Source organism: Pezoporus flaviventris, unplaced genomic scaffold (genome assembly GCF_033815535.1).
Source record: "Pezoporus flaviventris isolate CSIRO_AGI_PZ_B2104156 unplaced genomic scaffold, CSIRO_AGI_Pfla_v1 ptg000051l, whole genome shotgun sequence".
Taxonomy (NCBI): Eukaryota; Metazoa; Chordata; class Aves; order Psittaciformes; family Psittacidae; genus Pezoporus; species Pezoporus flaviventris.
Window position 1 is genome coordinate 616306 of NW_026892599.1, and position 17250 is coordinate 633555.

Genomic DNA, 17250 nt, shown 5'->3' on the forward strand with positions numbered 1-17250 from the left:
AGTCAAATCGTAGACATCAGGGACATTGTCCTCGCTGTTCTCCAGCGCCGCCGCCGCTGCTGCTGGCTCCTTGGGGAGCTGCTGGACTTGGGCAGGCTCAGCAGAGACTGGCAGCCCCGGGACAGAGGGCAGCACAGAGGCACGCACAGGAGGCGGCATGGCCGGAGCGGTGAAGCTCACGCCGGGTACCTCCGATGCCGTGGGCAGCTGGAGAGGGAGCCTCTCTGTTGGGAGAAGCAGAGAGGTGCTGGGGTGAGAGTTTGGCAGGCAGAGCCGGCTGGGGTTTACCTGTAGGGCAGGAGCACCAGGAGGAGCGGGAGCTGCTGCTGTACCTGCCCCGGCAGTTGGTCAGTGCCGGTTGGGCGGGGGCCAACTGCCCCCTCCCTCGGGTTCCGCCCCAGTTCCACGAGTCCTGGCTGCTTCAGCAGCCTCGCGGGGCTTTGCTTTGTCAGCCCCAGCAGCTGCCCCTCGCAATGCTTTCCTGCCCTGCTGGTGATCTCCTGGCCTAAACGAGGCTTTCCCGTGCCGGCTGTGGTTTGGGGGGAGGTGAATTTCATGTGCGAGGGGAAGGGATGGGGCCGGCACCGCCGGCCCTGGGATGCTGATGTGCGTGTTTCCCAATCTTCCCCAGTGGTGGAAGTGGGAAGGGGGCTTGTGGCACTTCTGGGTTGTTTTTCCCTGCCCGCTCTCAGGAGAGTGATCCCCCTGGGATGGCATCTTTGCTGCCTCTCACCACCCTCTCACTGGCGTTTGGGACCCTGGTTGGTGGGACCCACAAGGCATGTTATGAAAATTCTCTTCCCCCTAGCTACTAGATCACCCAGTCTTTCAAGTATTAATAAATAGCTCTTTTATTTATATATGTCTCCATATATTTCTGTGTGCACTGTAATGTGATGAGGTAGTGGATTTTCCCTGGAAGCCTCAGCCCAGCCCTGGAACTAGGACTTTTCTTAAGGGTATCTTAGAGCTGTCTGTGAAGGAGAAGGGGTATTGCAGCACAGCAGAAATAATGTCAGAATCCCAGCCCCTCCAGCATGTCTTTAAAAGCCTCTCACTGTCCCACACACCATTCATCAGTGTCTCTTGCAGGACTGGTCCAGGGTCATCTGCCTCAATAGACAAGAGCAGGACTGCAGCAGAAGTAGTGTGAGCGCCTGGCAGAGTTGGACTAGGACTGGTCATTGGTAGTGAGGGTGCTAGTGCTTGGTCCAAGTGTGTGGTACATGACTGTTTGAAGGGTGCGAGAACCCTGTGTAAAACCACATTTGGGGTTCCCCGTGTGACTGGGACACCCTTGTAATTCTCTGCTTTGCATCCCAGGCTCTGGGCGCAGTGGGCACGTGCCACTTGCGGGTTGTGGTGGCAGTTTGTCAAGGCAGAGGGGACACAGCCAACTGCCTGAGCCAGCGTCTTCCCAGATCTCTTCTGATCTCATTGCATCGCATCTCATTGTATCTCATGGCATCGCATCTCATTGCATCTCATCTCATCGCATCCCATTCCATCCTGTCCAATCCCATGCCATCTCCTCTCCTCTCCTCTCCTCTCCTCTCCTCTCCTCTCCTCTCCTCTCCTCTCCTCTCCTCTCCTCTCCTCTCCTCTCCTCTCCTCTCCTCTCCTCTCCTCTCCTCATCATATGCTGTAGAATATGATATTGAATCATATAGCATATTATACCCTATCATACCATGTCAAAGCATAGCATATCTTGTATTATATGTTTTATCATGTTATATCATGTTACATCATATCATCATATCATTTCATTTTGTTTCCATTACATTGCAATTAATTTCATTTCATCCTCACCATTTTCTCTCCTCTCCAAAAATATTATGTCATGTTGTATCGTATCGTATCATATCATATCTTATCATACTGTATTTTATCATATCATAATCTATCATATCATATCTGATCATGTCATACAGTTGTATACCATACCATCATGTCACATATCATACAATAGTATATCATAGCATATCATACCTTATCAAAGCATATCATAGCTTATCTTCTCTATCATAGCGTATCATACATACCATGCTGTACCATACCATATCATACCATACCATAGAATTTGATGGTATTTAATTTCCTTCCATTTTCATTTCCATTTCATGTCCATTTCATGTCATTTCATTTAAATTCGTTTCACCCTCATAGCATATATTGTATCATAGTATATACCATATTATGTTTTATCATGTTATGTCATGTTATAGTGTCATATCATATCATATAATTTCATTTCCATTTCGTTGCATTTGGTTTCTTTTCTCCTCCTTGTCATTTTCTCTCCTCCTCTTCTCTCCAAAAATATACCATTTCCTATCATATCATTTCATTTCATTTCATTTTGTTTTTTCACTTTATTTCATTTAATTTCATGTCCATTTGATACCATTTCATTGAGTTTCATTTCATCGTCCTCATCCCTTTCTCTTCTCGCCTCGCCTCGCCTCTTCTTCCTCTCTTATTTATCTCCTATCTCCTATCCCCTGTCTCTTGCCATCCCATGGCATCTTATTGCATCTCAAAGCATCCCATTGCATTGCATTGCATCTCATCTCGTCTCATCTTTGCATCCCACCCCACCCAGGCCCACTCCATTCCATCCCACCTCAACCCATCCTAATCCCATTCGATCCCACCCCTTCCCATCCCATGTCAATCCCACGCCATCCCCTTGTGAGTGACTGAACTGGACTGAGCCTGAACTGTCCATGGTTTGACTGATTGCTGTGAGGAGCTGCCCTGGGACACTGAACTATTAAATTGGACATGATTAAAAAATTTGTTTGAAATAGACTGATTTGTGTTTGGACCCTACAAGGGTTTCAATGGTTCAGTGCTGCTCTTCACAATGGGCTTTCAGCATTACAGATGGGAAAGTAATAGGAGATGAGGCTTATGGAATCTATGTGTATTCATTCATCCATTCATCCATTTTCCATCATCCATCCGTCATCCACCCATCATCCATCTTTCATCATCCGTCATCCTTCCACTCATCCATTCATCCATCACCCATCTTCCATACATGCATCATCCATCATCCATCATCCATCCATTCATCCATCATCCATCCATTCGTCCATCCATCCATCATCCATCCATCACCAAGCCATCACCCATCCATTCATCCATCACCCATCCATCCATCCATCTATCCATCTGATACAGGGTTAACCAGTGTACAGGGGGGTTGTACAATGGAGTTGTACAAGGGGGTTAGAGGAATTCACTTGCTAAAACAAAAGTATGGTCTGTACCTATCATGCCTACTAAGCAGAACAAAGGCAGTAACCATTGATAAGGAGAAGCAGACACCTGGTTTAGGGTGTTTTGGGTCTGTTTTGAATGGTTTTGGGTTGCTTTTATCCTGTTTTGCAGCTGTTTTGGGGTTCTGACTATGTATCCCACAGGAGAAGCAGGAAGAGGTGGGCTTGGGGTGGTTTTTGGGTTGTTTTTGGCCTGTTTTGGGTCTGGTTTGGGGTTCTGACCCTGTATCCCACAGGAGAAGCAGGACAAGGTGGGCTTGGGTCTGTTTTTGGATTGTTTTGGGGCTGTTTTGGGTCTGTTTTGGGGCGCTGACCCTGTATCCCACAGCAGAAGCAGGACAAGGTGGTTTTGGGCTGGTTTTAGGTTGGTTTTGTCCTGTTTTGGGGCTCTGACCTGTGTCCCATAGGAGAAGCAGGACAAGGTGATTTTGGGGTGGTTTTGGGGGTTGTTTTGGGTGTTTTGGCCTGGTTTTGTCCTGTTTTGAGGCAGGTTTGGGGTTTTTTGGGGGCTGTGAATGTGTACCCCGGAGTAGAAGCAGGACAAGGTAGTTTTGGGGTTGTTTTGCCATATTTTGGACATGTTTTGTGTCTTTTTGGGGGGCTCTGACCCTGTATCCCATAGGAGAAGCAGGACAAGGTGGTTTTGGGGTGGTTTTGTCCTATTTTTGTCATGTTTTGTGTCTTTTTTGGGGCTCTGACCCTGTGTTCCATAGGAGAAGCAGGACAAGGTGGTTTTGGGTTGGTTTGGGGGTTTTGGAGCTGGTTTTGGGGTGATTTGGGTTGTACTTGGCCTGTTTTGGGTCTGTTTTGAGGCTCTGACCCTGTATCCCACAGGAGAAGCAGGACAAGGTGGTTTTGGGGTGGTTTTGTCCTGTTTTGGTGGTTTTTTGGGTCTGTTTTGGGGCTCTGACAGTGTATCCCATAGGGGAAGAAGAAGGTGGTTTTGAGGTGTTTTGGGGCTTTTTGGGGGGTTTTGGAGTGTTTTTGTCCTGTTTGGGGGCTGTTTTGAGGCTCTGACCCTGTATCCTGTAGGAGAAGCAGGACAAGGTGGTTTTGGGGTAGTTTTGTCTTGTTTTTGGGGTGTTTAGGGCCTCTGACCCTGTATCCCATAGGAGAAGCAGGACAAGGTGGTTTTGGGGTGTTTTGGGGCTTTTTGCGGGGTTTTGGAGTGTTTTTGTCCTGTTTGGGGGCTGTTTTGAGGCTCTGACCCTTTATCCTGTAGGAGAAGCAGGGCAAGGTGGTTTTGGGATAGTTTTGTCCTGTTTTGCGGTTTGCTTTGGGTGTTTTGTCCTGGTTTTTGCGTGGTTTTGTCCTGTTGTGGGACTGTTTTGGGGCTCTGACCCTGTACCTCATAGGAGAAGCAGAACAAGGTGCTTTTGGGGTGGTTTTGTCCTATTTTGCGTTTTTTTGGGGTCTGTTTAGGGGTTGCGTCCCTGTATCCCGTAGCAGAAGCAGGACAAGGTGGTTTTGGGCTGGGTTTTTGGGTGTTTTGGGGGTTTTTTTGGCCTGTTTTGAGTCTGTTTTGGAGCTCTGACCCTGTATCCCATAGCAGAAGCAGGACAAGGCGGTTTTGGGCTGGGATTTGGAGTGTTGTGGGTTGTTTTTGGCCTGTTTGTGTCTTTTTGGGCCTCTGACTCTATATCGTATAGGAGAAGCAGGGCAAGGTGGTTTTGGGGTGTTTTGGGTCTGTTTTGGTGGTTTTTGACTGTTTTTGGCATGTTTTGGGGCTGTTTGGAGGCTCTGACCCTGTATCCCATAGGAGAAGCAGGACAAGGTGATTTTGGGGTGTTTGGGTTGTTTTTGTCCTGTTTTGGGTCTGTTTTGGGGCTCTGACCCTGTATTCCATAGCAGAAGCAGGACAAGGTGGTTTTGGCTTGGGTTTTTGGGCTGTTTTGGGTTGGTTTTGTCCTGTTTTGGGGCTGTTTTGGATCTCTGACCCTGTATCATATAGCAGAAGCAGGACAAGGTGCTTTTGGGCTGGGTTTTGGGGTGTTTTGGGGTGTTTTTGGGGTGTTTTGGGTCTGTTTTGTGCCTCTGACCCTGTATCCTACAGGAGAAGCCGGACAAGATGGTTTTGGGGTGGTTTTTGGGGTGTTTTGGGTTGCTTTTGGCCTGTTTTGGGTCTTTTTGGGGGTTGTGACCCTGTATCCTGTAGGAGAAGGGGGACAAGGTGGTTTTGGGGTGTTTTGGAGCTGTTTTGGTGGTATTTGACTGTTTTTGGCATTTTTGGGGGCTGTTTGGAGGCTCTGACCCTGTATCCCATAGAAGAAGCAGCACCAGGTGATTTTGGGCTGGTTTTTGGGGTGTTTTAGGTTGTTATGGTTTTTTTTTAGGGCTCTTTTGGGTTCTGGCCATGTGTCCCGTAGCAGAAGCAGGACAAGGTGGTTTGGGGCTGGTTTTTGGGGTGTTTTGAGGCTGTTTTGCGTCTGTTTTGGTGCTCTGCCCTGTATCCCATAGGAGAAGCAGGACAAGGTGGTTATGGGGTGGTTTTGGTGTGTTTGGGGCTCTGACCCTGTATCCTATAGGAGAAGAAGGACAGGGTGGTTTTGGGGTGTTTTGGGCGTTTGGGGCTGGTTTTGTCCTGTTTTGGGGCTGTTTGGAGGCTCTTACCCTGTATCCCACTGGCGAAGCAGGACAAGGTGGTTTTGTGCTGGGTTTTGGGGTTTTCTGGGTGTTTTGGGTTGTTTTTGTCATGTTTTGGGGCTGTTTTGGGGCTCTGACCCTGTAGCACATAGAAGCAGGACAAGGTGGTTTTGGGGTGGTTTTGGGTGTTTTGAGTTGTTTTTGTCCTGTTTTGGGTCTGTTTTGGGGCTCTGACAATGTATCCCATAGCAGAAGCAGGACAAGGTAGTTTTGGGCTGAGTTTGGGGTGTTTTGGTGTTTTTTGGTCCTGTTTTGGGTCTGTTTTTGGGCTCTGACCCTGTATTTTACAGGAGAAGCAGGTCATGGTGGTTTTGGGGGTGTTTTTGGGGTGTTTTAGGTTGTTTTTGTCCTTTTTTAGGGCTGTTTTTGTGTTCTGACCCTGTGTCCCATAGCAGAAGCAAGACAAGGTGGTTTTGGGCTGTTTTTTTGGTGTGTTTTGAGGCTGTTTTGGGTCTGTTTTGGAGCTCTGACCCTGTATTTCATAGGAGAAGCAGGACAAGGTGGTTTTGGGGGTGTTTTGGGGTGGTTTTGGCCTGTTTTGGGGTCTGTTTTGGGGCTCTGACCCTGTATCCCATAGGAGAAGCAGGACAAGGTATTTTTCGGGTCTCTTTTGGGCGTGTTTTGGGGGGTTTTGAGTGATTTTGGCCTGTTTTGGAGCTGGTTTTCTGCTCTGTCCCTGTATCCCACAGCAGAAGCAGGTCAAGGTGTTTTTGGGGTCGTTTTCGGATGTTTTTTGTGTTGGTTCGGGGCTTTTTTGGGTCTGTTTTGGGGCTCTGACCCTGTATCCCACAGGTGAACCAGGACAAGGTGGTTTTTGAGTGGTTTTGCTGTGGTTTGGGGTGTTTTGTGTGTGGTTTTGTGTGTTTTGGGGTGGTTTTGTCCTGTTTTGGGGCTGTGACCCTTTATCTCTTAGGAGAAGCAGGGCAAGGTGGTTTTTGGGTGATTTGGGCTGTTTTTGTCCTGTTTTGGGGCTCTGACCCTGTATCTCATAAGACAAGCAGAACAAGGTGGTTTTTGGATGGTTTTTGTGGTGTTGTGAGGGTATTTTGGTGTGGTTTTATCCTGTTTTGGGGCTGTTTTGGGGCTCTGACCCTGTAGCACATAGGCGAAGCAGGACAAGGTGGTTTTGGGATGGTTTTGGGGTGGTTTGTGGCTGTTTTGGGGTGGTTTTGTCCTGGTTTTTTTTATGGTTTGGGGCTCTAACCCCGTATCCCATAGGAGAAGCAAAATAAGGTGGTTATGGGCTAGTTTTGGGGCGATTTGGGGGCTGTTTTGGGTCTGTTTTGGGGCTCTGAGCTTGTATCCTACAGGAGAAGCAGGACAAGGTGGTTCTCCAGGTGGAAGTGGCCAACCTGCTCCACAACAACTGGCACCTGCAGCAGGAATTGCACTCGGCCTCGCGCCATCTCTGCCGCTTCGCCCTCTTCTTCTCCGGTACTGTGGACAAGGAAGAGCTGTGACCCCCCCCGGACAATGGCATTCCATAGGGAACACCGTCATTCCATAGAGAATGCTGCCATTCCATAAGGAATGCTGGGATTCCATAGGGAGACGCAGTTCCATAAGGGACACTGAGGATCTCACATCTTCTTCAGCACCATGGACAAGGAGGAGCTGAGCCCCCCCCCCCCCCGCCCCCCCCGTCGCCGGGACAATGAAATCTTTATAATTAGCTTTAAGTAATGTTAAGTTTGATGGCTTTGTAACAGTAGCAATGGAAAATTACTGAGGTGCATGATACATAGAGAAAAAGATTACATAGAGAAGCTAGAGAACATAGAGAACATACTGAGAATTCTCACAAGAGAAATTGCTATAGTTGACATAGTTTTAAGGAAAAAACAGTCTAGAAGAACAGGACACAGGATAAGGAGTATCTGGGAACCGCAGGTGTCCAGGATGGGCTGCAGTTAAACTACCTGATCAGTAGGAGGATAGGAGGATTGTTACGTCTCTGGTGCTAACGAACCAATTAAACTGGTATGAGCATCTACTGCGCGTGCTTCAAAGGCTGCCAGAAGTGATGAAGATCGTTGGAGTAAGCAAACGACCCTCAGAGACCACCCCCACAATTCTGTACGCATGCAGGGAACTCTCTGGAAAACGATGTAATCCATTCGTAGCCTCATGAATATGTATGTATGCCCAGTGGCTATAAAAGGACGGCTTGTGTGACAGTCGGGGTGATACACGCTAAGTGGAGCTATCCCCCGTGTCTCCCGGTGCCGCAGTAAGGAATACCTGCTTGTCAGCTTGAAAACTGTGGTGGTGAGTTTGTTCCTGGAGTTTTCTCCATGTCAGCAGGGAGGTTGTAAGTAGATGATCTTGAAGTCCTTTCTTGCCCTAACTATTCTATGACTGTTTGCCCACCATTTGCTCTAGACACCTTAGTGATAGTAAGTACTACCTTAAAAAATGTGTTTGCATTCCCACCAGCTTCTCCCTTTGTTCTGACAGCAGCAACCACTGCGTCTGTCAGCCTCTAGCATCCTCAGCAGTTGGAGCTGCTAATTTTTCAGTCACTACAGTAAGTCGTCAGTGATTATTTTCAGACAACACTCAAATATGCGTATTAGGTAATTAAATTTGCAGTAAGTGTCACTCCGCTATGCTAATATTAAACACGCAACCCTTTCCCTGTCCTTCTGTATTAAGCCTTTTCTAAAGTATATGTGAATAACTAATTTTTTGCAGCTGTTCTAGATCAACGCTTTCTACATCACAGCTCAGTAAGTAAAAAGAACTTGCCTTATTTATACTCTGTACAAAAGAAATGTAGCAGCATCTTCAGAAGTCAATTATATTCGGGTGTAGTAGTCCAGTTTCTAAAATCACCTTTCTCCTTTAGTGAGGGGATTTAAGGCACGGAGTCCGATTGCTGGTCGAAGACCTCTTTACTTTAGATTACATGGTTTATATATGTTTTTGATCATATCCACGCACTTAAAGCTACAATACACTTGGTTAGTTGCTGCTGTCGGCGAGCATAATCTAAAATTAGAATTGATTAGTCTGCTTTTTTGACACTATCCTTTCGACCTTCTCCTCACTTCTCAGTTCCTTCTTCTACTTCTCATTTTCATCCCCTTTTGCTCCACCTTTCTTGCTTGATATTAGTTCCCCCCAAAGCTAAAATTACAGAGTCTGGCTCAAAGTTAATTCCCCAAAGAATCAAGGTCGCTCAGCATCCTCTGATCGCGTTCAAACGCCTCTTCTCCTACATCTCCCCCTTTTTGTTTTTCTAAAAACATCACTTGCTTTACCGTGTTTTCTGACGTTCGCTGTAGGCAACTCAATAAACATGGAACAATCAGTAAGAGACAAATAACAATGAATAGCATTATAAGACCTCCTTTGATCAATGAAACAAACCATGTCCCAAGTCCTAGAGAGTTAAGACAATTTCCTAATCCAAAAAATCCATCATTTATCTGTAACTTTGTTACTCCTTTTTTCAGTTCCTGAATAGTTTTATGAATAGATTCCGAAAAGTCTGACAAATTCATGCAGCACATACCCTCAAAATCTTTACAGCCATGACCTTGTGCTAATAATAAGAAGGCTATGGCAGCCCTGTTTTGCAAAGAGGCAACTTAGCAAACGTTTCAGGTCTCATTACAATGTTTTTTATGGTTGATGTGACAAAAATTGGCACTCGAGAATTTTCAATTTCTCCTTATCAGAGTCAACCGATTGCATGATTAATCCTACTGGCAGGAAATCATAGAGCCCCATTATTGCCTCATAGAGCCCCATTATTGCCCCATAGAGCCCCATTATTGCCTCATAGGGCAACATTATTGCCTCATAGAACCCCATTATTGTGTCAGAGACCCCCCATTATTGCGTCATAGAGCCCCATTATTACCACGTAGAGCCCCATTATTGCGTTATAGAGCCCCATTATTGCCTCATAGAGCCCCATTATTGCATCATACAGCCCCATTATTGCCCCATAGAGCCCGATTATAGCCTTAGATCCCTGTTATTGCCTCCTAGAGCCCCATTATTACCTCATAGAGCCCCATTATTGCATCTGAACCTGTATCCCGTTGGAGAAGCAGGACAAGGTGGTTTTGGTGTGGTTTGGGGGGGTGGTTTGGGAGTGTTTTTGTGTGTTTTGGGTTGTTTTTGTCCAGTTTTGAAGCTGTTTTGTCCCTCTGACCATGTATCTATAGCAGAAACTGGACAAGGTGGTTTTGGGCTGGTTTTGGTCTGTTTTGGGTTGGTTTTGGCCTGCTTTTGGCTTATTTTTGTCCTGTTTTGGGGCTGTTTTGGGGCTCTGATCCTGTATTGCCTAGGAGAAGCAGGACAAGGTGGTTTTGGCCTGGTTTTGTCCTTTTTTTGGCCTGTTTTGGGGCTCTGACCCTGTATCCCGCAGGAGAAGCACGACAAGGTTTTTTTGGGGTGGTTTTGGGTTGTTTTGGGGCTGTTTTGGGGCCTGAACCTGCATCCCAGAGGAGAAGCCTCACAAGTTGGTTTTGGGGTGGTTTGGGGGTCATTTGGTGGTGTTTTGTGGCTGATTTTGCTGTTTTTGTCCTGTTTGGGGTCTGTTTTGAGGCTCTGACCCTGTATCCCATAGGAGAAGCAGGACAAGGTGGTTTTGGGGTTGGCTTGGGCTGTTTTCGAGGTGGTTTTGGGTGTTTTGGTGTGTTTTTTTCCTCTTTTTGGCCTGTTTTGGGTCTGGTTTGGGGCGCTGGCCTTGTATCCCACAGGAGAAGCAGGACAAGGTGTTATTTTGGTGGTTTTAGGGTGGTTTGGGGTTGTTTTGGGGGTGGTTTTAAATAGGTTTTGGTTGTTTTTGTCCTTTTTTGAGCCTGTTTTGGGGTTCTGAACTTGTGTCCCATAGGAGAAGCAGGACAAGGTTGCCTTGGGGTGGTTTTTGGGGTGTTTTGGATCTGTTTTGGGTCTGTTTTGGGGCTCTGAGCCTGTATCCCAGAGGAGAAGCAGTTCAAGGTGGTTTTGGGTTGTTTTTTCCTGTTTTGGGGCTCTGACCTGTGTCCCATAGGAGAAGCAGGACAAGGTGATTTTGGGGTTGTTTTGGCCTGTTTTGGGGGTTGTTTCGGGTGTTTTGGCCTGCTTTTGGCTTGTTTTTGTCCTGTTTTGGGGCTCTGACCCTGTATCCCATAGGAGAAGCAGGACAAGGTTTTTTTGGGGTGGTTTTGTGGCTGTTTTGGATGTTTTGGGGTGGTTTTGGCCTGTTTTGGGGTCTGAATCTGTGTCCCAGAGGAGAAGCCTCCCAAGTTGGTTTTGCGGTGGTTTGGGGGTCATTTGGTGGTGTTTTGTTGCTGATTTTTCTGTTTTTGTCCTGTTTTGGGTCTGTTTTGAGTCTCTGACCCTGTATCCCATAAGAGAGGCAGGACAGGGTGGTTTTGAGGTTGGCTTGGGCTGGTTTTGGGGTGTTTTTGGGTGTTTTGGTGTGTTTTTTTCCTCTTTTTGGCCTGTTTTGTGTCTGTTTTGGGGCGCTGAGCCTGTATCCCACAGGAGAAGCAGGACAAGGTGTTATTTTGGTGGTTTTAGGGTGGTTTGGGGTTGTTTTGGGGGTGGTTTTAAATAGGTTTTGGGTGGTTTTGTACTTTTCTGAGCCTGTTTTGTGGTTCTGTATTGTATTTCACAGGAGAAACAGGACAAGTTGGTTTTGGGTTGGTTTTCTCCAGTTTTGGGGCTCTGACCTGTGTCCCATAGGAGAAGCAGGACAAGGTGATTTTGGGGTAGTTTTGGCCTATTTTGGTGGTTGTTTGGGGTGTTTTGGCCTGCTTTTCTCCTGTTTTTGTCACTTGGAGGTGATTTGGCCATTGCCACGGAGCTTTGTAGCTTGAGAGATTTGCACGTGTTGGATCTGTGCAAAAGTAAGGAACTTCTTCCTTCTGTCCAGTCTCAACTTCCCCTGTTTATGTTTTAAGCCGTTACCCCTTGTCCTGTCACTCCAGTCCCTAGTGAAGAGTCCCCTCCAGCATCCTTGGAGGCCCCCTTGTAGACTGGAAAGACAGCTCAATGTAGACTTGTTTCCAGGGAATGAAATGGCTTTGTTAACCTTTGTATTTCTAAACTGCAGGCATGAGTAATAGTGATGGTAATACCCTAATTTTCTGTTGCTGGGCTGGGAAGCAATCAAATGGGCATGTTCTCTGGACACAGTTTTGAGGTTAATGTTCTTGGTTTCCCAAAGGAAAATGTAATGATGCTGAGAGTCGCATTTGCAATGTAAAGAAAAAGGGGTGGGTGTGTGAGAGAGACAGAGAGCAAGACTGAGATGGGGTTTACAGGAAACAATACATGGTCAAGAAGTTTGTTTCCTTCTGTGTGCATTTGCCAGGGGGGATGTTTCCTCATCCCCTTTGGCACTCTCCCCTGAAAGGGAGTTCAATGGCCCTGGGAGTGCCCATCACCTCCTTTGTGAGCATGTGAGGGCTGTGGAAGACCAAACAATGCTGACAGTGGATGAAGAAACTTGTGGTGAAGTCCTATTTGAAATGAGGCAGTGAGTGTTAAGATACAAGGTGCTTAAGGTATAAGGCTTACAGAAAAAGGGTTGTCTGCGATTTTGAGTTGCAGGCAGAAACTTGTTGGAGTCCCCAAGAATTGTTAGCTGTATTTTAAGCTACCTGCATGAGGCTGGGGTACTTAACGGTCAGATTTAAAACCAACTAAAATTGATACAGGGGTTTAGAGCTCTCCAAAATCTTCCTGGAACTTTTAAGGTGTGAAAGATTCCTGTAGGAGCACTGTGCTTTCATCTGCAGCAGCTCATTTGGCTGGGCTGGGCTGGGCTTTGACCTCTGCTGCTGTGGCTCAGAAAAAAACTTCCTTAAATGTGGATTTGTCAGAGGGACACCTGTCCCTTTCCTTCAAATCTTTCTTCTCTAAATCTTGTCCATTGAAAAGGGTTATAATTCATAAATAACATTACAAGAGCTCTTGAGGCTTGCCTTTTCTGGGTAGGACTTGGGAGTCCCTGCTAAATAAGGGCGGAAGAAAGCAAAGTTCCTTTAAAGGTAAGCTCAGGCTGGACCTTGTGTTTGGCTGCACTGGTGTTCTGTGGGACAAGCCCCGCAGGCGGGGCCTGCAGCTGCAGCAGCTCTCCAGGTTCTTGCTTGCAGTGGTCAGTGCAGTTTGTAGGTGGCTCTCAAGTGCCAGCACATGCTCACCTTGTCCAGTGTCCCCCTGCTCTGTGTGAAGAGCAGCTTTGGAGAGTGGGAGCTGCTTTTTCTTTCCTGTTACAAGGTGAGCCACAGTTTTGCTTCCTTTGCTGATACTTGTGTTGCCAAAGCAGGCCCGGTCTTCACCTGTCCTTGTTTGTGTGTCAGAGGTGCTCTTCTGACGTCCCTCTCTTGCTGTTGGGTTGCAGAGGCTTGGCATGAGATGGGGACTGCATTTTGGTAGGTGCTGTGGATGTGCTGATGAGATGCAATCTTTCCAAAAAGCTCTCTCAACAGAAGAGAGTGGCGCTAAGAGAACAGAAGTAGCATTCTCTCAGCTCTCCAGAAGGAGCTGGATGCTATAACATGTCATGGAACTGTTTCTGTGTTGCATGGAGTGCTAACATGTGTTCCGAACCATCTGGATTTTTTTCAATGTAATTGTGAAAACCATTTTCTTGTAATAATGCAGTGAAGCTTTTGCCCAAGGAAATGATGTTCCTCTTTGCCACTGGCAGAGCCTTTGCCAGTGTCTGGTGGCAGCGTGGGGCTGGATCTGTGCTCCCTGTGTAGGGCTCAGTGTGCCCCAGCTCAGTTGGGCTGGTCCCTGTGAGCCATCAGCAGTGGCCAAACAAGGATGGGTTGGTAGGTTTTAAAGGAAGAGAACTGTTATGTCTCATCTGCTGTGAACAAACGTGCAGGAGAAGCCTAGGTGTGAAGCACAAGGCTTTGCTGGCAAAGCAGTTGGTGTGGTTGTGTGCATGGAACTGGGCTGTGTCCCCCTTCAGAGGGTGAAGTGCGGAATTCCTCCATCCTTTCTGGCTAGGGGAAGCAACCTTCAAGCCCTGGAGCCCTGCAGATGTATTTTTAGAGTTGTGATGTGGGAATTGTTTTATCCATGAGGATTCTGGCTGATGTTGAACTACAGGAAAATGGGATGTTGGTAGGATCATTTAGCCACTTGTATTTCCCAGATGTGCAGCACCCTGGCAGAGTGAGGTGGTTGGATAGCAGGCGAAGTCTTCCCTTATTACGTGTCTGCATGAATTTGGGTTTTCAAATGCTGTTGTGTACGTCCAAAACCCCTTCGCAGTGACTTTTCACAGGAAAGAAAGTGCAGGATTCCCCCTGTGGAGGCTGAGCTGCAGGTCTGCTTGAATAGCATCCTTCCTTTGGCTGGCAGCTAGTACCTGCTGCCTCAGCATAACGTGAGGGACCTTCTGTTACTCTGCTGCGTGGGGAGAGGTGTGTGGATGGAGACTTCCTTCCAGCTGGTTATGGCATAGTCACAGAGGTTTCTGTCCCAGGAGTAAAAGCCTGGCTTCCGAGAGAGCTTCTCAGGGGCCTTCCCCATTTCAGGGACACTTGCTGAAAATACATGCCATGAGATTTGCTCTGTATCCCGTGCTGTGTAAGACTGGCAGGGCCTTTCATCTGTGGGCTGAGCAAACTGCAGCGCTGTCGGCATCTCTTCAGCTGGGTTGTGGCAGGCAGACTTTGTAGCTGGAGCAGGAAGATGCCCACGTGCACTAGCAGGGTTCTCCTCTTGCCTTGTGTTCAGGAGTAGCTGCGTGGAAGTCTGGTCCCTGTCCCGGTTTCTCCTGTATGTTTTAGTCCTGCAGAAGGCTGTTTTGCAAGGAGCCAAGTGCTGTTCCTGTGGGCAGCCTGAGGTCTAATCCAGTTTTCTGAACAACCCAGGTGGTTCTTGCCTGTGGTGTCAGTGACAGATGAGCCTGAAGTAAGGGCCAAGTTGTCAGCTTTTCTAGCTGTCCTCTTGCCCCTGCAGTACTGCTTCCAGAGCTCCGTGGGTGTGAACTTGAGCTCTTCATTGGTGTAATCCATGAGCTTTAAGAGCTCCCCTGGGAATGTTGTAGCAGTGTTCCTTGCTGCCAGGCAGGCTTTCTGTGTGACAGCCTTGCCAAGGTTTTCCCTCAGCGCTGGTTCTGTTAGTCCTGGCTCCAGCCCTTGAGTATTGTTTTCTTAAAGTGTGAAAGTGTGTGCCTTTCATTGCCTACAAGGCCCTGGAGCCTATTGATGGATGGGGCCACGAGAAGGCGAGGGTTTCCCTCCTGTTTGGTGTCTGGGAGGTTAAGTTCAGGCAGAACTGGGATATTCTGGGTGTCATTTTCCTTCTGGGAGTAGAAACTTTTTGGGAAGGTGATTTTTCAGCCAAGGCACATGAGTGTATCGAGCCATGTGGCTAAAAATGATCAATTAAGTTAACTTAGGGAATAGTACCTTGCACTCTGTTTAGGTCTCCTATTTCTTCTATTTTTTTTTTTTTTGCACCTCTGCAATATTATTTTGAAGAGTGTTTGGTGTAATAAAATGGAAACCACATGGATATAATGGGCACCTTGGCATCCTGGAGACAGCACATCAGAGGGGAGAGATGGCAGTTGTATGTAGTGTGGGTCATATTTGGATGTGGCAGAGGATGAGTTTGGCAGGTATATTTGTGGGAGATCTTTTGAAATGCCTGAAGTGTGATTTGTCAGAGGGGCAGCAACAGCTCTGCCTTGGCATAGAATCACAGAGTGGTTTGGGTTGGAAGGGACCTTAAAGCCCTCCAGTTCCAACCCCCTGCCACGGGCAGGGACACCTTCCACTAGAGCAGGGTGCTCCAAGCCCCTGTGTCCAACCTGGCCTTGAACAGTGCCAGGGATGGGGCAGGCACAGCTTGTCTGGGCACCCTGTGCCAGCGCCTCAGCACCCTCGCAGGGAAGAACTTGTTCCTAAGAGCTCATCTCAGTCTCCTCCCTGGCAGGTTAAAGCCATTCCCTGTCCTGTTCCTGCGGGCCATTAGCCAAAGCTCCTCTCCAGGTTTCCTGTAGCCCCTTTAGGCACTGGAGCTGTTCTAAGGTCTCCCCTTGAGGAGCCTTCTCTTGTGCAGGTGGAACCAGCCCAGCTCTCTCAGCCTGGCTCCAGATCAGAGCTGCTCCAGCCCTCGCATCATCTCCATTTCCTCCTCTGGACTCGCTCCAGCAGCTCCACATCCCTCTTGTGCTGTTGCCCCAGAGCTGGATCAGGCCTGCAGGGGGGTCTCCCCAGAACCCAGCAGAGGGGGAGAATCCCCTCCCTGAGCTGCTGCTCATGCTCTGAGGTTGCAGCCCAGCACAGGGAGGGGATCCGGGCTCAAGCACCCACTGAAGCCAGGGCATGGGGAGCTTCTCATAGACCAACACCCCCAAGTGCTTCTTCTCAGGGCTACTTTCAATCCGTTCTTCCCCAGTCCAGAGGAGTCCATGGAGATGTTCTGGGGGCTGGAGCACCTGGTGGGAGCTGCCTCTGCCTGTGGGAGGGGCTTGGAGCTGGATGGGTTTTGAGGTCCCTTCAACCCAAACCACTCTGTGATTCCATGGTTAATATTTTACTGCTGAAGCATCTTGCTGATAAATCACGTCTCAAGAAACGAGCTTTTAAACCCAACAAATGACAGGTACTTTATAGCGCTGCCTTTGAGGGAAGTTCTGCCGTGTTATAGAAAGCAATGAAATCCTGCCTAAAAATTCAGCAGAGTGAAAGGAAGTAGAAGATGAAAACAGCTTGGACCATGTTGTGTTACTGGTCATTAGAAAACACCTTCCTGAACAGCCTCCCTGAAAGTGTGAGCCAGAGTTTTATTCAAGATGAGTGGGGAAGGTAATAACCTCTGTCCCTAAATGGTCTACTCTCCTACTTCCTTTTCAAGTTCTTACGAGGAACTGTTTTGCCCTTGAATCTCTGAGTCTCTTGTTTTGTGTTGTTTTGATTTTTTGGTTGGTTGGATGGTTTTTCTCTTTCTTTTTTCTTCTGGGGCTCCTTTATTTCTGAAATTTTGCTCAGATCCACAAGAAATCTGTGTTTTCCTTCGTCATGGCCACAGTTGGTGGGTGGACTCAAACTGGAAGTGTTTGTATGAACTTCTTGATGTCTTTGGCATGAAGGAGGCTTGGATGGGCGATAGCCCATTTGTGAAAAGAAAAGGTGCTCAGTTGATTTTGGGTGGTTGTTTATTCATATCTCCTTTAATATTTCAAAACCAGCCATAAGGGACTGACAGATTACAAGCTTTATGAAATATCAAAGTAATTATTTACACTTTCATGCTTCTTTGTGCAGATGTGAAAGAATAAATACCCATAAAGTCTCAGAAGTGACACTTATCCTGGTCTGAGTCGTGATAGCGATGTGGTTTTCTC